Source organism: Ovis canadensis, chromosome 5 (genome assembly GCF_042477335.2).
Source record: "Ovis canadensis isolate MfBH-ARS-UI-01 breed Bighorn chromosome 5, ARS-UI_OviCan_v2, whole genome shotgun sequence".
Lineage (NCBI taxonomy): Eukaryota > Metazoa > Chordata > Mammalia > Artiodactyla > Bovidae > Ovis > Ovis canadensis.
This window is the reverse complement of record NC_091249.1, coordinates 18,501,026-18,522,228: the sequence shown is the minus strand read 5'-3', so window position 1 is coordinate 18,522,228 and position 21,203 is coordinate 18,501,026. Positions and strand designations below refer to the sequence as shown.

The window sequence follows — 21,203 nt, the reverse complement described above, 5'->3', positions numbered from 1 at the left end:
GATCTCATACAACTTCTGGGAAGCGGAGAGGCAATAAGGGAGGCAGAAGCTGGCTTAGACAGGGCAAATGCCCAGCCAGCCCCATTCAAGCTTTGAACCACGTGCTACTGATTTTAAGTTTGCCAGAATATTAACGGATGTTCTTATGAAAAAGGGCTTCCCTGGTAGCTCAGCTGGTAATGAATCTGCCTGCAATGCAGGAGACCTTGGTTTGACTCCTGGGTCGGGAAGACCCCCTGGAGAAATGGACAGCTACCTGCTCCAGTATTCTGGCCTGGAGAATTCCATGGACAGAGGAGCCTGGCACTCCATGGGGTCACAAAGAGTTAGACACGACTGAGTGACCTTCACTTTCACTTTAGGAACAAAGGAAACATCCCATGCTCAAGGAGGGTTGTAATATAACATAACAACATGTATCAACAATATTAAAGGCTTAGCTTAGCCAAATTCTCCGGTTGAAGAAAAGTTTTTGTTTTGTTTTTTTTCTAAGCAGGGAAACATCATAGAATCTCTACTGATATTTTGAGTCATTCTTTTTTCTTTTTTAAGACTGTTCTTTTTTTGATGTGAACTATTTTTAAAGTTTTTATTGAATTTGTTACAATATTGCTTCTGTTGGTTTTTTGGCCGCAAGCCATGGGGGATCTTAGCTCCCTGACCAGGGATTGAACCTGCACTCCCTGCCTTAGAAGGTGCAGTCTTAACCAGGGAACCACCAGGAAAAGTCCCTTGAGTCATTCTGATGTCTCCTGGAATGCAATGTGGAAAATTTTGTATTAATCAATGTAAGATAGCATTCTTGAAGAAAGCATCCAGGAAGAAACTGTAGCGAAAAGAAGGGGCAAGTAGAGGGCTTAAAACATTGTCAAGAGTCAATCTTTACCTTTGGTGATGGAGGTCATTAAAAAAAAATTTTTTTTCTTCCTGATTTATAAAAGCAATGCAATACAGTCTCTGTAAAAATCAGAGTGTTTTGAGTAGGGTGTCATGTGGTCCATGATTTAAGAGAAATTAGTTGACATTTGGCACACGGTAGTCCAAGCATCTGGGGTAGAAATGGAAATTGCGAAGAGTAGATCGAAAAAAGAGGGCTTCCGCGGTGGTCCAGCAGTTAAAAATCCGCCTGCCAGTGCACGGGATACAGCTTCTCCCCACTAACCCCCTGACTCCCGCATAGTTCAGGCGCTATATGACTTTCTCTTAGGGAATCAGGGGGACATCGTAGGCCAACCTCTCGATTTAGTGGTGTCTACTCTCTTTGGAAACAGGGATTGACTGTCTTTTTAAAAATTGAAGTATAGTTGATTTACAGGGCTCTCCAGGTAGTGCTAGTGGTAAAGAACTCGCCTGCCAATGCAGGAGACATAAGAGACATGGGTGCGATCCCTGGGTTGGGAAGATCCCCAGGAGGAGGGCACGGCAGCCCAACGTGACTTAGCACAGCACAGAACACATAGTTGATTTACAATGTTGCATTAGTTTCAGGTATACAGCAAAGTGATTCAGTTATACATATATCTATCTATATATCTATCTTATTTTTCAGATTCTTTTCCTTTAAAGGTTATTATAGAATATTGAGTATAGTTTCCTGTGCTATACAGTAAGCCCTTCTTGTTTATCTATTTTACATATACTAGAGTTAAACTGGGCTTCCACAAACTAAATAAAAAAGAAGACAAAAACAAATAAAATTTTTTTTTTATTAAAAAAAAAAAGGGGGCTTCCATGGTGGCTCAAATGGTAAAGAATCTGCCTGCAATGCAGGAGACCCTGGCTCAATCCCTGGGTTGGGAAGATTCCCCTGGAGGAGGGCATGGCAATCCACTTCAGTAATCTTGCCTAGAGAATCCCATGGACAGAGGAGCCTGGCGGGCTGCAGTTCACAGGGCTGCACAGAGTAGCAGCAGCAGGAGTTTTAAATTCAGTGTCTGGGACTAAGATACTCCTAACTTTTCCCTCCCCAAAGGAACTGGCTTATTACCACCCTTTCCCCGGGAGAATCAAAGCTGATTCCAGTGGACTGGCCGAATGATGCACATTTCAGTAGGCCAGCAACTCAGATATGTGAATCGCACGCGTGTGTGCGTGCTAAGCCACGTCAGTTGTGTCTGACTCTTTGTGACCCTATGGACTGTCGCCTGCGAGGCTTCTCTGTCCATGGGATTCTCCAGGCACGAATACTGCAGTGGGTTGCCATGCCCTCCTCCAGGGGATCTTCCTGATGCAGGGATCGAAACTGAGTCGCTCATGCCTCCTGCACTGGCAGCCAGGCTCTTTACCACTAGCGCCACCTGGGAAGCCCACGTGGGCTTCAGAGTGCTTGGCAAACCTAAATGAATTAGGCAATCCAAGAATCCTAGGAGGCGATGATGGAGGGAACTTGACTGTGTGCACCTGAACTGCCACTCTCACTGAGTGACCCCTGTGGGCTTTAATACTCGTGCTTAGTACCCTTTCTAATCAGTGTCAGTTGGTCCTCTTCCTTGTCCAGGACCACGACCCCAAGAGAAGGTCTCTGCAGGGTGGCAGCCCACCAGGTCCTCGTTTTTCTAACTACTGCTGAGGCCTGGCCCTCCTCGCTGCTTGAGCGTTCACCTGGCTCAGTTCCCATTTCCCTATTTGGATGTGAATGTCACTTAGCCAGTTTGCCCACATGATTTCCCAGACCCAGGAAGGGACACGCCTTGATGCAGAAAGATGCAATCACTGCTACCAGTGTGGAAAGGAAAGCCCATCCTTGGTATGAGTTGAGTGCTCTTCTTTTTTAATGTCAGAAGCTGAGCTCCTGTCATCCATTTTGGTGGGTCATTTCACTCTCTCCAGTGAATGCCATTTGCCTGATTCTTCAAAGACATAATTTTCTAGCCAAATGGGACTCTTGTTTATGCTTAGAATTCCAGATTTCACTGACATCTCTTAATTCAACCAACATTTCCTCCTCTAGGCAATGCTTTTTTTTTTTTTTTACCTTTTTCCAGAGAATCTGAGAAATTCTGTGCATTCTTAAAATAAAAAGGTGAGATGTAATTATAGGTCCTGACATTTCCAGGGATCAATCTGGAAATTACATTGAGTAGCTCTGAAATATTAATAACCTCACTTCATTTGCAATTTCCCTTTGATAAAGTTAATTTAGGTAGTCTTGACCCTAGTCAAGGGCCCCACTTGCCCTTTGCTCTTGAGTCTGGGGACTCTATTAGAACTATTTTCAGAACCTTCTCACAATTGCCTGAGAGAGAGATTAGGCCCAGGGATTTCTGGGTTCTTACATGACTCTGCCTTGCACAACGGATCAGGGGCACAGGTCTCCCTCCTTCTCATCTTTCCTGCACAGAGGCCAAAACTGAGATTAAGACAATGCAAGTTTAGGATTCAGCCGTAAAGTACCAGTGGGATGTGAACAAGTCACAGTTGCCCTCTGGGCCTCTCAGTTTCTCATGTATAAAATGAAGGGGTTGGACAATGAACTGCTCTTTGATCCCAGTTCAATTCAGAGCTATAAAAGCACTGAGGGATTACTTAAATGAATAAGGCTGTATTCTTGCTCTCAGAAAGCATCCTGGTTAGTGACTGGAATGAAACAAAAAGCTCCCAAGTCCTATTGCACACCAGGTACCACACAAGGCACTTCGAGCTCACAAACCTCAGTGCAACCTTTAGCGAACTGGTGTTCCCTTTTTTGATATGGCTAAGGGAAGTAACTTGGAGTAGGAAATGGTAACCCACTTGAATATTCTTGCCTGGAGAATCCCATGGCCAGAGGAGCCTGGTGGATTACAGCCCATGGGATCGCAAAGAGTTGGACATGACTGAGCGACTAAGCGTGCATGCAAGGGAAGTAACTGGCCTAGCTAGAGAGTGACAGGTGTGGGTTCGACCCCAGCTCTGCCAGTCACCATAGTCCAAGGGTTTACTGTCCACCCAGACTGCCTTAGACACTTGTAGAATGTGGCATACAACAGAGGTACAAACAAAGCACTCTGGGAACACGGTGTCTTCATGTTTCCAGAAGTTTCCCTTCCTAGCCAAGGATTCTGTCAGCCTTACCACTTAGATCCAGGCTGAGCTCACTCAGGGAATCAGGCTCCACGGGGCTCTCTGCCAACCCTCCTATCACTCTCTCAGCATTTTTTTTTTTTCACTTTTCTCCCAGGAATGTCAGCTCACTTGTAACAATTACAATAATCCTTTCTACAAGGGAACAGTGCTTCAAGGTTTACAAAGCACTTTCACATCCATTATTTCATTTAATCACTTCCTCCTCTATATTCCTAGAACCTATTCTTGGTATCTCTTTAGTATAACAGTCTGCCTTATCCAATAGGCCTATTTCCCTTTATTGTGTTCATACCGGCTCCCAAGTTCCATCCTACAGTTCAGGTATCCCAGCATCTTGCATATTTCTGTGTATAGGTTGGTGGGGGTGGGGTGGGAGTGATAACAGGTTGCCATATTGAATCCTGAGTGTTGTGGATCTTTCTCATGCCTGCCTTCTTCACCCCTTCAATTCAATGGATGTCTGGTTGCATGCAAAGGGTATAACTGGGCTCTTTGGGGATAAATCAGGGGAGGAGTTCAGAAGGGCTGAGGGAAGAAAGAGGTGAAAGCCTCAGACACCTGGTAGGCCATGGTGATGCTACAGCAGAGTTTAGTTACTGCTTAGTTTTGTCTGGGGACAGGTGAGAAAAAAAGGACTGCTTCTTGGAAGGGCCCCACTCAGTAGAGCAGAAAAGTGGAACTGAAGAGCCCCATAGGGGACAGAATTAGGAAGCACCACAGATTCGACCCTTGAGAAAGAATTGATAGCTGCTTGGAAAAATTCTCATAAAAAAAGAAAAAAAAGGAAGGAGAGCTAAATGGATAACTCTTCTAGGGCAGAGGAATCAAATGGTTGCAGTTCTTAGGAAAAGAGGAACTCTTTCTCCAACACTCAAACACTGCTTAGAAAAAACGCAGGGAGCACAGCTCCTCGGCAATTATTTAGTAAAAAGGATGAGGGGCCATCAGTTTCCTGCAATTTCTCTCTGGAGAGAGGAAGGGTGCTTTAAGTTCCAAGTTTCTTCTCTGGTGGAAGGAAGGACTTGCAAGTTGTGAATTTCCCGTTATCTTCAGAAATGAAGGCCAAGGACATGCAACACCCACTGCCCCTCACACCAGGGAGGAAGAAGGCCAGTGGCCACCACTAGGGCTCAGAAAAGAGGCAGGGTACGTTCGCTAAATATTCTCCAGGAAAGGCAGTGGGCCCCCCAATTCTCCTTAGTAAAGGGGGCAGGGGCCCGAATCCCTACACGTTTTCTTATAACAAAATCATTCTTATTCTCAGAAAAGTGGGCAAGGCAAGAATCGCTAAAACTCTTCTCAGAAGAGGGGCCAGGGGCAAGATTCCTCAAAGTTCTCCTCACAAGAGGGTCGAACCCGTGACTCTAGTCAGAAGAGAGCCCAGGTCAACGAATCCCCTGGGGAACAAGAGCTGGCCACAGTTCGCCCAGAGTCCTTAGAGCGCGCCTCATGCGGCCCCGCCCACTGCCCGGCGTAACCGCTCCACTCCCGCCCGGCCTAAGCCGCCTCCGGTGCATTGTGGGTGGGGCGCCCCTGCTGAGCACTGCGGGGAACCCCCTGCCCAGACAGTTGTCGGCCGCTGGTAGCCGGGCAGAACCCCCCGCCAGTGTCCGAGCAGCCGACCACGGATTGACTCGTCCTCACGCCCCGCCCCTCGCGGTGTTCCTGCCCCGAAGCTAAAGCCCCGCCCCCGAAGCGCCCTGACTGGACCTGAGGTCCGCTCCACTCTCCCATTGGTACATTGCATGTCATTCATCTTGTCCCGCCTCCTCGGGCCCGCCCAAGCCCCCGGCGCGATCCCGAGGGCCAGCCGGCCCGTATGCTCATTGGCCGCCGAATGCTGTCCGTCACGAGGCTGGCCACGCCCCCGCCGGGGCGCGGATCCCGGGAACCCTGGCCGGACCTCATTGGCCTGCGGCGCCGCCACTCGGTGAGACGTGCCTCAACCCGGAAGTGTGAGAGGCGAAATCTGCCTAGCAACCGGGGAAGCCGGGCTGCGAAGCGGGCAATTTCAGTGTGAGACGGAGCGGCGAGACCAAGCGGCGGCTTCGAGCGCTGCGCGGCGGCTCCTCCCGCCCGGGGTCAGCGCCCCGGCGCGCGCACGCGCACCCCCGCTGCCCGAACGCGCTCCGCGCCGCCCGCGCAGTCAGTCGGTCGATCGTCCGTCGTCCTGTCGCCGCCGCGGTCGCCGCCGCGGGCGCCACCCGAGGGAGCTGCCGCCGCGAGACCCAAGCGGACGGGATCCGACTTTGCCACCCCAGGCCGTCTGGGGCCCAGCAGCGGCCCGCAGAGGCGCCGAGCAACTTCGGTGAGTGAGGGGCGGACGCCGCTGGTGGCGGGTCGCCGGCTTCCGGTGCCCCGGGCTTCTCTGGGGCTTCCGCTTCTCCGAGGGGGCCGCTTCCATGCGTGGACCCTCTTGTCGCGGAACCTGCTTCTCTAAGGGACCCTGCCTCTCTGAGGGGGGCCTCCCTTCCCTGAGGGTGCCCCATCTCTTTGAGGGACCTCCTGCTTCGTTAAGGGGCCCGTTTTCTGAGGGCCCCGCGTCTCTGAGACACCTCCTCTGAACTTCTCTAAGGGGACCCCTGCTTCCCCGAGGGGTTGCTTTTTATGTGGGACCGCCTCCCTTTCTGGGACCGACCCCCGTCTTCACTGAAGGACCGCCACTTCTCTGAGGAGATAGCCCTGTTTCTAGGGGACCCTCCCCCTCAGTTCTCTGGGGGACCCCCACCTCTGTAAGGAGATCCCTGCTTCTCTGAGCTGTTGTCCCACTGTGTACTCTGTTCCTTTTTTGCCCTTGCTTTTTTGAGGCGTCCCCTACTCTTCATGGGTTCCCCTTCCCCCCTACCTTTCCGCGTTGCTCTCCCTGCTTCTCTGTCCCACTTCTCTGGGTGGCCTCCTCCTTTCCCCATGTGGCCCTCCTCAACTAATCTGAGGTGTTCCTACTTCTGTCAGAATCCTTCTTGGAGGTGTTCCCCACTTTTTTGAGTTGTCCCCACTTTTGATGGGACCCCTAACTTTTTGATGAGTACCTCCATTTTCTTGAGGGGGCCCACTACTCCAAAGTGCTCATATTAATGACTGGACCCTTATTTGTCTGAAGAAATGTTCCCCACTTTTCCAAAACAGTTTCCATTTTGTGGGGGACTCCTACTGATCTGTGGGTGCCGCAGGGTTTGGAGGGGGTCCCTGGCTTCTCCAGAGGTTCTCTTCCTAAAATGAAATGTCCCACTTTATTAGGCTCCTCACATCCCTGAAGTGTGCCTCCACTCTTTCAAGAAACCCCCTCTCTGATTGAAGAGGGAATGAGTTTCTTCACTTCTCTGAAGGGTCCCCCTCCATTCCCAGGGGTTCTCCTTCCACTTGCCTGAGGACATTTCCCCTTTCCTCAGGTTTCCCTCCTGATTCTCTAATGCAAAAACTCTTTGCATTAAAACTCACTTTTCCTTTGAGACCCCGACTTCAGACCCCTGTTTCTGTTTTTGGTACTAAACTTCTCTCTGTTCTGGAAGGAGAGATCAGAAATATGCCCCTCCCACCATCAGTCTTCTTTCTGGCCAGATTAGGGGTATTCTCTGAATTTTTACCTCAGCTTCAGGGGACCTGGAGGAATTTGTGGCTGGAAGGGAAATTGGGAGACAGGCAAAAAACAAAACGCTGTTTTCTCTTATCCTTTAAGGTCTGCTAGATTTTGGGGAGCAAGAGCTGTTGTCAGATGACAACTGTGGTTACTCCATGTTTGAGTCATGGGGCCACTACAGTGTTGTCAGGCCAGTGCAGAGACAGGATGGACAGGCCTGGAGCACTGTACCCCATTATCACACCTTCATGTTGTGGGACTGACCCACTTCCGGTCCCATCCTCAGTCCTCCTCTGCACGCTAGAACTCACCCCCCACCCCTGCAAAAGGAGAAGAAAAAAATAACCGCTCATTCAGGTCTTCCTGCTGTGTTTTCTCTCCTGAGATCGACTCATTTACCCCTTGATCTCTAGTGGATCTTCAGTTTGTGGGACACTCTGGTTTGAAAGGCAAGGCAAGAAGCAGGAAATGGGTCACCTTCGATCAAGGAAGGGAGGAAGGGAGGCAGAGAACAGGGGATTTGAATTCATCTCTCTAAGTTAGGTGACTTCAGCTTGGCTCAAAGGAAGTTTTTACGTGGCTTTTACAAATCTCATGTGTACTTTATTTTAGTGGCCCACCCTGAATTCCAAGTTCACTCCAGTAGCTAATTTTATCTGTTTTGCCAAACGCAGAGCTCTCTGGAGCCCAAGTTGATGAATGCTGGCATTGAGAGATGGTCCAAAGGACAGGAATGAACTCAATTTGAAACCTGAGTAACTTGTAACCACTTCGTGTCCATGCACAAGTCTCAGGCTGAAAACATGGGGAGAAATGTTCCTGAAGTTCCGAAACACAGGCTGAACTTGTTTGGCTTAGCATTTCAACCAGCTCTTCCCTCTGACTCTGCTAGAACTGCAGTTCACTTTACAGTTTGACTTAAGACTGTCTCTCTCCTGTTCATTTCCATCTGGGTCTTGCTTAATTTGCGTCCTTTGTGAAGACTCCTGCCGAGGCTATAATTTGAGTTCTAAATCTGTCGGTGGACCATGTGGACACAAGTTTCAACTCGAGCTATTTTCTTCTGTGGAGAAGGGCTTGGAGAGTTTCCTGGGCCCTCTGCTCCTGCAGTAGTCAAGTCCAGGCAGGAAGCTGTCCCAGACCTGGTTGCTTCTCTGCTGCCTCTTCCTGGTCAGCTGTAGGCACTGCCCTGAAGGGAAAAGGAAGATGGTGGGGAACTCGAGGCTTAAGATGTCCTGAGATAGGACAGAGAAGTGCTGGCACATGTTTCTTATTTGAAATGAAGCCCACAGGACCAGCAGGGTTGGGGAAGGGAGAGCTTTGAAGTGAGAAGGACCTGATTCAGATTCTGGGTCTGTCCTTCCTAGCTGTGTGGCCTTAGATAAGTTTTGGCACAAGATCAGCACATTACTAAATATTTGAGGGGGGGTTACATCTCTGTGAATATGTGTGAAAGTGCCTACTAATGGGGAAGTGCTTCCTAGATGTGTGAATGAATGAATCTAGGATAATGAACCGGAGGCAGCCAGCACAGCACCTAGCACATGGTTGGTGTGCAATAAAGGTTGGTTGTTGTGCTCAGGAGACTATGGTTCTGGCCTGGACTCCCAGACCAGGAAGTGTTTGATATTTTGCCAAGGCTAAATATGCCTGAAGAGCAAAGAGAAAGAAACTTGTCTCTTGCAAAATCCACTGCCTATCTGGGTCTAGCGTTTTTTCTGTGTTCAGATAGCAGTTGTGAGATAGATTGGCTTTGTGGCAGGGGTTTGTGTTTGCCTTGGCCTTGCTTTCTCCCTCTGTAAAATGGGGTAATCTGTGAGTTAAGGACAAGGAGATATATTACTATAATTAGACCACAGGCCGGATAGAAGATTATTACAAACTTGAATTGTGGGAAGAAAAAGAAAGTGACCCATATAGGTACATTGAGTGTGTAGCGTAGTGCCCATGAGATCAGAATTCACCTTGTGGTCTCAAATATCCAGAGGACTGTGGAGATGCTAACTCAGCCTCTGCAGATGAGGATTGGAATGAATGGGCAGGACACTTGTTTTCTTCTTAGCAATTAGTGGAAGCCTTAAAATTGGGCCTGATGAGTTGGGCTCAGCCTTTTTCACTTATTCATGTGGGGACAGATGGCACTTGTCCCTGATAGCTACAACCTGGGTTGCCGGGGAATAGTGAGTGAGAAATCTGAGCTAGGCCTCCACTGCATTGCCCCCAAGTTAGAAGAAAAGGGTTCCCTCCAAAAAATATCCCCTCGCCCTTCCTCTGCCCTCCACTCCCTCTCTCCCTCTCTCTTTCATACACACACAGTGAATTTAACTGTTGAAGCTAAGAAATATCTGCCAATCTTAAATTTCTATAAATTCTCTTAAGGACATTTATTCCATTATATGGGAAAGGAGCAAAGTTTATTATTTTTAAAATATAAAACACAAGGTTAAGAACTTTAAAGGGATTATTATCCCTTCTGAAATTATGTCCTTATGTACCACAGACTTCACTTTGGTGGATGGTGGCGCCACCATCTCATCTCTGTTATCTAACAGGAAGTTTTTTAAACCTTTTTTTTTTTTTTTTTGAATTGAAAGATCCTTACAGCAATAAAAACCCTTGGATAGTTAGAAATGATATTGATCTAGGTACATTTATTAGAGGTAATGTAACGTGGTTATCCGTTGGTAGGCTGCTCTAAAAGGCATGTGGGTCCCAACACTGCCCAGCTTCTAACTCTGGACGATAAACTGTTGATTTATATAACTGAAATAGCTGGGGAAGTCAGGGTTTCCTTCCTGTTGGAGACAGCACTGGGGGCATTAAATCCCTGAGGGATTTTGATGATAAGAAAGAAGCTGATCTCTTTCAAAATTGGGAAGTAACTACTCTATGGAGTTGTTCTATTCAAATGAATGGATGTTATTTTGAATTTCTAGTTTTAAGTCTGACATTATCCTCTCCACAGACTGTCTGCCTTTGTCTATATGGATGTGTTGCTTGGATATGAATTTATCCCTCCAAACTGGCATATAAGGGACGTTTGAACACTCAAGTAAGGGCTTAATTTGCTACGAGTTTTCCTGTGTGGCCCTAAGGTAGGGTTTTTGTTTTTTAGTGTAACTTAAATTGGATTGGAAAATAGAAAGTGTTAGAACTCCTGGCTCGTATAACTTCCTATGCCAGCAAATAATTCAGCAGTAAGTGGGCGCCAGTGGTGCACCAGGCACAGCGTGCTGGGTGCTGGGAGTCTGGCAGTGAGCTGGCTAGAGAGGTGCAGTCAGGCCTCTAGCGCCTTACGTCCCTGTCACAGACAAATAAGCAAATGAATGAAAGGATGTCTCAGGGCTTCTCTGAGACCGTCCCTGGATGTTGAGATTTTGGGGTAGAGTTTCTTGAAGGTTTGGAAATGAACCCTTACTACCCTTCTAATTTCCTCACTGGACTCTTGTTTTCTGTTTCCTCCCTCTGAAAGGAGGCAGAAATTATGGTGTTTTCCCAGTTGATTGTTGGCTTTTGGCACTAGTTGATCCAGGATGACTGGGGCTATAGTCTTGGAGAAACAAAAGAGATTCTGGAATGGTTATTTCCCAGAGCATTTTCAGCTTTGCTTCTCCTGAAGCTGGTGGCAGTGTGTTTTTGGAATCCCATGGTATTTCTTCATGGCAGTGCCTATTATGCAAAGAGATGCATGCATGCATGCTAAGTTGCTTCAGTCGTGTCCAACTCTGTGCGACCCTATGGACTGTAGTCCACCAGGCTCTTCTGTCCGTGGGATTCTCCAGGCAAGGATACTGGAGTGGGCAGCAGTGCCCTTCTCCAGGGGATCTTCCCGAACCAGGGACTGAACCCGTGTCTCTTCTCTCTCCTGCATGGGCAGGGGTGTTCTTTATCACTAGTGCCACTTGGGAAGCCCAGATATGCAAAGAGATACACAACTCTAAATGTCCTCTTGCCTCATTTGGAATCTCTTAAAAAAAAAATCAGACAAGGGTAGTACTTGGCTGTTGTTTATGGCAATGGAAAGGTGAGGTTTCGAAGAGCTAAGTTGCTTTATCTTGTATTAGTATTCTTGGCGCAGAGTTCCCTCTGCCCTATGGTTCCTTCTTATACTGGGACTGGGGAAGCACTAGTTTGATTTTCCTGTGTTGTGGTCCAGATTTTATGTTAGTCCACGTAGATCAGTCATGTGACAGGTGTTTTTCTTAAGTAAGTGTATTTGTGAGGGGTGGAGCCAGAGAGCAGGCGTGAATACTCATTCAGGGCCCAGGTTCCAGGGGAGAAGGAGCATATTACAAGGAGTTCCTGGTAGTCTTCTTTTCCTTTCTCTCCACCCAAGTACTGACTCCTGAGGTGAAGAGGAAAGCCGAGGCCGGAAGTGGGCGTGGACAAGTATTGCAACTGTGCACGTGATCAGACTCCCACCTCTGGGCTCTGTTGCCCTTGGGAAGTGGATGCTTGTTCTCTCTTCACTTCCTGTTCCCCGCCCTCCAGGCTACATTCTTAGGCTCCAGTGTGAGCATAGAAAACATGTTAGGCTCTCACTTTTTGCTCAGTAAGCCGCTGTCAGAGCTGGGAGCTAGTGGACCTACACTTTGCAGGGCTGGGGGCCCAGCACATGTACCCACAGATTCAGGACTGTCTGGCTGGGTGGTTAACAGGACAGTTTCCTGTTGCATTATCGCAGGGTTCCCCGCAGTAGCTTGCCTGCAAAAGGCTGCTCTGGAGATGTGTATAGAACTCACGGAAGCAGACAGGAGATAGATCCTTCTGCAAGAGTGTGTTCTTGGATAACTGTTTGCTGTTATTTGTCTTTACTGCTTGGTTAAAAGTGCCATGGGAGGCCCTGTGTGCAATAGACACTTTAGAGCCAGAAAACCAGATTCTGCCACTTGCTGGCTCTGTGCCCTTAGGAGAGTGGCCTAACATTGGCGCCTCAGTCTCTTCATTTGCTGGTGGGGATGGTAAGCACGAAGCAAGCAGCCAGACTGTTGTAGGTTCCTAGTAAAGGTAGCTTCCTAGGTGGCTCAGTGGTAAAGAATCCGCCTGCCAATAAAGGCGATCCCCTGGAGGAGGAATGGCAACCCACTGCAGTATTGTTGCCTGGGAAATCCCAGGGACAGAGGAGCCTGGCAGGCTACAGTCCATGGGGTTGCAAAGAGTCGAACACGACTTAGCGCCTAAACAAATTGTTATAGAATCATATCAAGGCTGGCTGTTCCTCTTGAGGTTGGCACCCGATGGCTACCAATGGCAGTTAATACTGCCCAAGAGCAAACCAGTCCATGTGGGGCCACAGGCTGCTGTTTATGACTGAGGGCCAGTGAGCTGGAGCCGCAGTTCTCGTTTTTTTGGCACCAGGGACTGGTTTCACGGAGGACAGTTGTACCACGAACCGGAGGGAAGGAGGATGGTTCTGGGATGATTCCAGCACATTACATTTATTGTGTACTTTATTTCTGTTGGTGCATCAGCTCCACCTCAGATCATCAGGCATTCCCAGAGGCTGGGGACCCCTGATCTGGAGGTTCCTGGATTGGCTGACTTTTCCCAATGGGTTCCCTTAGTTCACTGGAGCCCTATACTGCCCCTGCTGCTGCCACCACCACTGCACCACCCTGGTATACCCTGCAGACTTGCCGTGCCTTCTGAAGCATGACAGGGTGACTAGGAAAAAGGCTCAAACTTACACACCATGTGCCTGCGGTATGTTACAGCAAAAACCGTACCTTCAAGTGTGATGGGAGTGCTCATTCAACTTGTTAAGGGTTAGGCGCCTGGCTGGACACAGTGGCCCTCGTGCCGCTAGGAAGAGAGAGGTTCCTGAACTGGAGAGTGCAGCGAAATGCCGCAGCTGGAATGTGGGAGGAGGATGGATTGGGGAGCCTGTGAGGGAAGGGGAATTGGGGAGAGCTACTCTTCAGGTGACTGGGCATTCCGGAGAGGAGCGGCACGGGCATCATCGGGGACCTGGATGTGAAACAGTCTGGTGACTTCTCTTGACCTGAGGTGGCTATGCTCACTTAAAAATCAGTGTTTGAATGGAGCGCCTTTGGCAAGAAAAGCTCAGTTACCTTCAAAAGTAGAGAAAAATGTGTCATAGTAGGATTCAAGATTGAACTACCACGCTGTATTTAAATTGACCTCTGACTATTTTCAATCATAAACCAGTGGTGGCTAGTGAAATCAGACTGTGCAGACGCTCTTTGTAATAGTATGCGGTCTACATGGGGGACAGAGAATGGGGGCTGCTTCTGATTGTTTTTTAATATTTATGTGTTTCAGCTGCACTGAGTGTTAGCTGCAGCATGCAGGAGCTTTAGTTGTGGCATGTGGAATCGAGTGCCCTGACCAGGAATAGAACCTGGGCTCCCTGCGCTGGGAGCGCAGTCTTAGCCACTGGACCACCAGGGAAGTCTCTGCTTTTGAATTTTTTCTTTCCTTTGGGAATTGTCATTTAAAATTTTTTAAACAAATTGTATTGATTTATTTCTGACTGTGCTGGGTCAGAAACTGCCGCGCAGACGTTCCTCTAGTTGCAGGGAGTGGTGGCTGTGCTCGAGTCGCAGCGCTCTGGCTTCTCACCACGGAAGGCGGCTTCTAGGCCCGCCGGCTCCAGTGTCGCGGCATTTGTCTCAGTGGTTGCAGCTCCCGGGCTCTAGAGTGTGGGCTCAATAGTCGGTGCTCGGGGTTAGTTGCTCTGTGGCATGTGGGATCTTCCTGAGTCAGGGATCGAACCTGTGTCCCCTGCATTGACAAGTGGATTCTCTACCACTGAGCCACTAGGGAAGCCCTAAGCTGGTCTAAAATTCTTAACATGCAGAACAATTTTTTCACTTGCATGACATTTTCAAGGTTTAGGCTTTATATGTATAAAGGTTTCAAGTTTGTATTTATCCTCTTAAAGTATCTATACTGAAGGTTGATTTTTTTTTTTAATTGAAGGATAATTGCTTTATAGGATTTTGTTGTTTTCTGTCAAACCTCAACATGAATCAGCCATAGGTATACATCTGTCCTTTTGAACCTTTTGAACCTCCCTTCCATCTCCCTCCCCATCTCACTCCTCTAGGTTGATACAGAGCCCCTGTTTGAGTTTCCTGAACCATACAGCAAATTCCCATTGTCTATCTATTTTACATATGGTGAAGGTTTATTTTTGACCCAAATTTGAAGAAAAGATTTTCCTGCTCTCAGACCAGGAGTTGGTGAAATAGTAGGCCTGACTAGGTTAGCATGGAATAGGGCAAGCTGTGAGGGAGAAAACTAGAAAGACCCACCTCATATATTTTCTATAGTAAAATGCTGGGCACCAGCGGAGGCGGCAAGTACTCATCCTATTAGGAAAACTTTCGGAGGAATGTTTTCCTCCATCCTATGTCAACTTGGAAGATCAGCCATTTAATAACTGAGAGAGGGAGGTATGAACTGGATAGCAAGGTTTTAAAATATGTTTTTCTTCATGTCTAAACCAAGGATGTTTATTAGCAAATGAACGATGTGACTAACACTTTCTTTGTTAAGTGGGTTTGAATAGGTTTATTTCTAGACTTAAGACTGTCATATAGCACTTTTAGCACTTTTTTTTTTCCTGGTCGTCTTCTGATTTTTTTCCCTTTTAATTCTTTAATTCATAGAAAACATGGTTCACTGACTAACTTTTCAAAGACTTAAAATAGATCTAAATTAGGTGTGCTTTTTTTTTTTGTCAGCCGTGTATAGACACAAAAGAGATACTCCTTGCCGACTGGTGACACTGCAGATGGAGACGGAGTGGGAGACACTCTTCTGGTTCCGGTTCGCAGTGATGCTTCTTAGCAGTTTGTGTTCAACCCTTTAGGGAGGCGTTTGTGCTCAGAACCCTGTAATAGAGGGATATCATCAGGGTCACAGAGACTAACTTCGTGTTGCATTGACACTAAGTGTTCAGAGTCTTGGTTGGAAAGGATACTTAACACATGTTGACAAGGTGGCTCATCTCCAGAGAGCTGCACTTCAGAGAGCTTTCCTGGGATGAGGCAAGCAGGAGCTGCTATCTCCCACAAACTCCAAGTCTAGTGTAAAGGTGTCGTGATTGTTTTTAAACAGCGACATTTGTTGTAGCAGCTGTAATGTGCTGGGAGTATAGTATTTTCTTAAAGTACATCCTCTTTTAACTCTTTTCTGGTCCTTGAAAAACGTACCAAAAATATCAGAGTACTAGGGAAATGAAATTCACATGGAAACGAATCTTTTCCGTTCCCAACCCAATTGCTTTGTAATCTCACCATCTGAATATGAATTTGGGGTGAAATAAGAAACTTAAAAATAATCCTCTTAGAGACTGTGGTTATATTGTCTCCAAACTCAATGAAAATAGTTTTAGACTTTAGAGTACTAAAAATGCAAAGTGTGGAAAGCAATCAGTGCTCTCTTTCTTTCTTTCTAAATAATCTTTTTTAAATTTTATGCTCACATTTCTATGTATGTGTGTATTAATTTTCGGCTGCACTGGGTCTTTGTTGCTGCATGCGGGCTTTCTCTAGTTGCGTGGAGCTAACGCCTCTCTAGTTGTGTCGCAATGGCTTCTCCTTGTGGTGGCTTTTCTTGTTGCAAAGCCCAGGTTCCAGGGTTTGTGGGCCTCAGTAGTTGTGGTGCACAGGATTAGTTGCCCCTCAGCATGTGGAATCATCCTGGACCAGGGATAGAACCCATGTACCCTGCACTGGCAGGTAGATTCTTAACCACTGGGCACCAGGGAAGTCTAGTGTTCTTTGTCATAAGGGTACCTTTTTAAAAAAAATATATTTGTTTTTTATTTGGCTGCACTGGGAGTTAGTTGCAGCATGCACAAACTTTAGTTACAGCATGTGGGATCTAGTTCCTTGACCAGGGATCCAACCCGGGCCCCCTGCGTTGGGAGCTCAGAGTCTTAGCCATTGGACCATGAGGGAAGACCGCCTTTAAAAAAAAAACGTTGGCGAGCTTCTTAGAATACAAGTTGGAGCTTAGTATCATTGTTTGATTGCGGTAATCTAAAAATTGGTTAAAGTCTTCATAACTAGGCCTGCTTAGCTTGTGAATTTAAGCATTCTGAGAGAGAAAGCCAACTAGAAAGTTTAAAGGATAATGAGTCCACCCCTTTTCAGCCCTTCCTGTGCCAAAGCCACTCCAGGAGTAGCCAGCTCTGGCCCCTTGCCTCTGCTATTCTCGGTGCCTAGGATGTCCATCCATTAAGAGCTGGCTCAAATGTCACATCCGCAGAGATTTCCCAGAGCCCTTCCCAGGGAGGGGAGCAGTCCTTTCCTGTGGGTCCTGTCTTTTCCTACGAATGCATTTTCTGCATTGAAATCATTCTGTGTCTTTCTGTGCCACCAGCCTGTGAACTTGTGGAGCTGGTGCCTCTGGGCTCCCCAGCCTACAAAATCCAGTTCTTATTTATCACATAAGACATCTTAAATTTTTGTCCACCAGAAACTTCAAAGAAATTTTCTGGTTAAAACCCCAAAAGTACAGTACCTTAAACATTCAGTAGGTGATGCTACTCCTTTTCAGTCAGTTTCACACTGCTTTGGAGCCTTTGACCAATTTCTGCTGTATAAACGAGGACACGAACATGGAATTTGGCCCAAATTTCTTTTCGTCAGTCCCTCTGTTGTACAGGAATTTAGCTCAGATGGTGTTTGGAAGTTTATCTAATAGTACATTAGAGAGATAATTAGAATATTTCTTCAGTGGTTACGGTGGAAGGAGGCTTGGCTATTATTAGCAAGGATCTGAAGGATATGAAGTGAATTTGGCAGAAAATTTTGTTTAACGTAATAACAGAAGTGTTTTTATGTTAACTGGCATCTATAAGTATAAGTGACTGCCTTGTTCTTAGGGCAGAGGGAAAAAACTTCGAGAGAAACATAGCTCTAGCCCTACTTGTCTGTTAGTGTTTTCAGTTTTAGAATGGCATCTGAAGGTGGTTGCAGCATACTTCTTAATCACCAGCTGAACTGTTTGCTGTTTAGTCCAGTACTGTGGCACAAGGCCTCAAAGCCAAGCAGCATCAGCATTCACCCACCTGAGCATCTGGGACCCCAAACAGGTCTGGATTCACCATCACTTTTCCTCTCTTCCTATCACAAAATAAACCATTTCACCCTTTGCCGGCCAGAGAAGTTGGCACTATTCTTTGGAGGACCACCTGTCACCAGTTCCCATCTCAGTCCATGCGGCCATGTCATTACTGCGTCACAGCTGATGCCTTCCTCTTTAAAACAGGATGGTTGTCACCTGGGTGATTTACGTAGGGTTTGCTCAGATTCTGGGATCCCTATGTCAGGCTCAAGCCTTGGATCTCCCACCTGACCACACTTTGCTGTGTCTGTGTTTAATCAAGTAGGATTAATCACGACCCAGTTGAGGAGCATTGAGGTAATATTTTGCTTGTATTGCTTTAATATACATCATCTGATTAATTGTTGAGTAAAGCAGTTCTCAAGGTACAGAGCTGCCAAATTAGAGTGAAAATCATATTTGCTTTAAACTACCTTTGCCTCTGGGATCAGGGATTTTTCTGCATTCCTTTACCCAGTTACCTGTTTGAGAATAAACTGTTTTTGTTTGGTTTTTGGATTTGAACATTTAAATTTCTTTGTAGCAAAGCAAATTGTTGACAAAACTGAGTCAGGCAAGGTGTCTGCTCAACAACTTGTATTTTGTATCATTTTTAGTTTGAGGAATGCTTCTCTTTTGGCCCTGGAGAGGTTGTACCAGATGTTGGCTTTAAGCCCTTGGAAGATTTTTTGGGTGGAAGCAGCAACAAAAAGTTGCCAGTTAGGTATGGAACTCACAATTAAAATGGGCTTCTTTGAACTTCTTATTGAGGTGGTGGGGGGGACATGGCAGAAAACTTTTTATTTGTAAAACTTACTCTACATTGTTTTTAAAGTTTGGGGTCAAGACCAGTCGTGGGTCAGAATTACATTGATTCTTTTTAAAAAAATGAAGTAGAAAAATATCACTACATTTCAAGTGGTAAAGGTATGTTTGGTGAAACTTTGTTTCACTTGATGAATATGTATCAGGATGTGTTATCTAGGTGTCTCATCATGAATTATTTGTATTAATGCCATAAAAAGAGCTTCCCTGGTGGCTCAGAGGGTAAAGCCTGTGCCTGCAATGCAGGAGACCTGGGTTCGATCCCTGGGTCAGGAAGATCCCCTGGAGAAGGAAATGGCAACCCACTCCAGTATTCTTGCCTGGGGAATCCCATGGACAGAGAAGCCTGGTAGACTTACAGTCCATGGAATCACAAAGAGTTGACACGACTGAGCGACTTCACTTTCATAAAAAGAACTTGGGAAGGGCTTTTTTGGTGATTCTTCAGAACTTCCTCTTGGCAGAGAATTCGAATTCTGGTTCTGGTCTGGTCTGATTTCTGGTAGGGCCGAGTTCCAGTCCTCCCTTCTCTGGAGGCCCAGGGAAAAGTCCCATAACGCCTGGGTATCTGTAGGTGGCAGGAGACGTCTGTAAGGCCACCCCTTTCGCCGCCCCCCCCCCCCCCCTTCTTTCAACCTGGCTTCCTTTCCTCCCTTGAAATCTTTGATGTTAGTACTTGGATCTGAAGTTCTGTGTCTCTATAGGAGGTTTTCTGAGAGACTGTATTCTTGTATTTAAGGGCTTCCCTCGTGGTGCAGAGGTTAAAGCGTCTGCCTGCAGTGTGGGAGACCAGGGTTCGATCCCTGGGTCAGGAAGATCCCCTGGAGAAGGAAATGGCAACCCACTCCAGTATTCTTGCCTGGAGAATCCCATGGACGGAGGAGCTTGGTGGGCTACAGTCCGCGGATTGCAAAGAGTCGGACACGACTGAGCGACTTCACTTTCACTTTCAGAACCTAACCTTGATATTGAGAGCTTCTTGTAATACAAGATATTTTATTTTCTCTAGGAAAATTGTGTTTTTCCTTATGTAGTTGAGTATCTCCAAAGCCCATCCTCTTGGCTTAGACTGTTTGCCGTGTTTCCTCCACATCACTGCAGAAGGAAGGGCGCAGATTTGTTTTCTTGGGAGGTTTCACCTTCTCCTCGAAGCACGGGGCAGATTGGGAGGTAACTGGAGAAGAGCAGTCATCTCTTAGGTGTTTTTAAGTGGGTGGGTCTGGCGCTTACTTTGTAGAACTCTCTTTACTGAGCTGGAGGAATTATGGTTTCGCCGATCCCCTGGAGGGGAACTTCTGTGTGTCGACCCCGCGGGGGTGGCATTCTAACCTCGGTTTTCAGAAGCAGTTGCTCGATGTCTCGCAGCCCAGTTGGTGCGAGGTCAGCAGTGAGCGCGCCATGAGTCAGCCCTGGGCGCGGCCCGCTCGGCTGGGCCGCGCGGGTGAGCTGGCGACGACCCTTCGGCGCTGCTACAGGAGCACGCCCGAGCCCTCGTGGGAAACCGGCGCACGGGGCAGGGCGTCCCATGGAGGGCGGCCGGGAGGGGCGGTGCTTCCGGGGCGGTACCGGTGAGCTGACCCCGCCCACCACACCAGACCCCGCCCACCAACAGCCTGGCCCCGCCCAGCCGGGCGCGGGCGGGCGGCGTCGCCTTTAAGAGCTCCCCGGTGTTTTGGGGGCCGCGGGCCGGGCGCGCTGACCTGGTGCGCATGTCCCGGGCGGTGACGCCGGCGCCGGGCTCCATGTGTGCGGCCGAGGGGCGCATTATCTGGCCGGCGGCGCGGGCGGGCGGGCGGACCGGCGGAGCGAGCGCCGCGGGCCCGGGCGGCCCCACAGGCGGAGCGAGCGCGCGCGGCCCAGCGCCCCCAGCCCCTCGGCCGCCCGGCCCCGCAGGCGACCCCGACCCCGGCCCCGCGGCCCCTTGAATCCGCACACTGTCCTAGGGCCCGGCCGGCCCGCGGCCCGGTAAGTTCCGGACCAAACTTGGCGGGGGGCGGGGGCTGGGGTCATGGCCGGGGTCGCGTGAGGGAGACTGGAGCGGCAGGGGCGGTGTGGGCTGGGCAGGGTCGGAAGGTCTGGGGGCTGTGAGGGACCCCGATGCGAGCGTGGAAAAGTAAGAGCGAGCGAGTTCTACTCCTTGTATTCCGGGAGCGTCTTCCTTGCGCTGCCCTGGAAAGTTCCGCGCTCCGACGCCGCCTGGGCACGTGGGGGCCGGGCCGGGCGGGGGTCCCAGAAAGTCGCGGCGTCGCCCCTCTTCCTCTTGCGCTTCCTCTGGAGGTCAGAGTCGGGGCCAGGTCGTGAGGTGCAGCTTCCGAGCGGCCGGGACGGGCATGGGGGCAGTGGCACGTGGGCGCGCGGGGCGGGGGTCCCGGGCGGGAGACGAGGGTCGCGGGCAGGCCGGGCCGCGGCGCTGAACCCCGCGGCGACGGCGACGGCGGCTGCGGATCCCGTGTCAGAATAAGAGTCCCCGCGCGCCCACGCCTGCAGGGCTGGCCCTCCCCCCGGCTCGCGCCCTTCCTGCCTGACCCCGGGGAGCCACGGGACCCTTCCCCCTCTCTGGATTCCTGCCTTTCTCAGGGCCTTATACTTTAAATTTGCCTCTCCATCTAGGCGTTGGCTGTATTGATATCTTTTTTCCCACCTGGAAAGGGTTGGC

The 21,203-nt window shown here is 48.7% G+C and overlaps 1 protein-coding gene and 1 long non-coding RNA gene across 9 annotated transcripts in view; one reads left to right on the top strand and one right to left on the bottom strand.

Moving 5' to 3' along the window:
• The first annotated feature begins 5,855 nt into the window (after positions 1 to 5,855).
• GATAD2A (GATA zinc finger domain containing 2A) overlaps positions 5,856 to 21,203 on the top strand; it is a 98,128-nt gene continuing 82,780 nt past the window's right edge. For 4 of the 8 annotated variants that reach the window (XM_069588979.1, XM_069588976.1, XM_069588972.1 and 1 more), the window contains exon 1: positions 5,856 to 6,373. The gene's annotated coding sequence lies outside the window, so the exon portion shown is untranslated. Of the gene's footprint in view, positions 6,374 to 20,172; positions 20,513 to 21,203 lie in introns of those variants that run through there. The other 4 variants (XM_069588978.1, XM_069588975.1, XM_069588977.1 and 1 more) reach the window with 3 other exon arrangements.
• LOC138441651 (uncharacterized) lies at positions 15,151 to 20,042 on the bottom strand. Its single transcript, XR_011257421.1, has 3 exons — positions 18,907 to 20,042; positions 17,138 to 17,313; positions 15,151 to 15,501 (listed from the first exon to the last, which is right to left on the bottom strand). It is a non-coding gene; the product is annotated as an uncharacterized lncRNA (long non-coding RNA).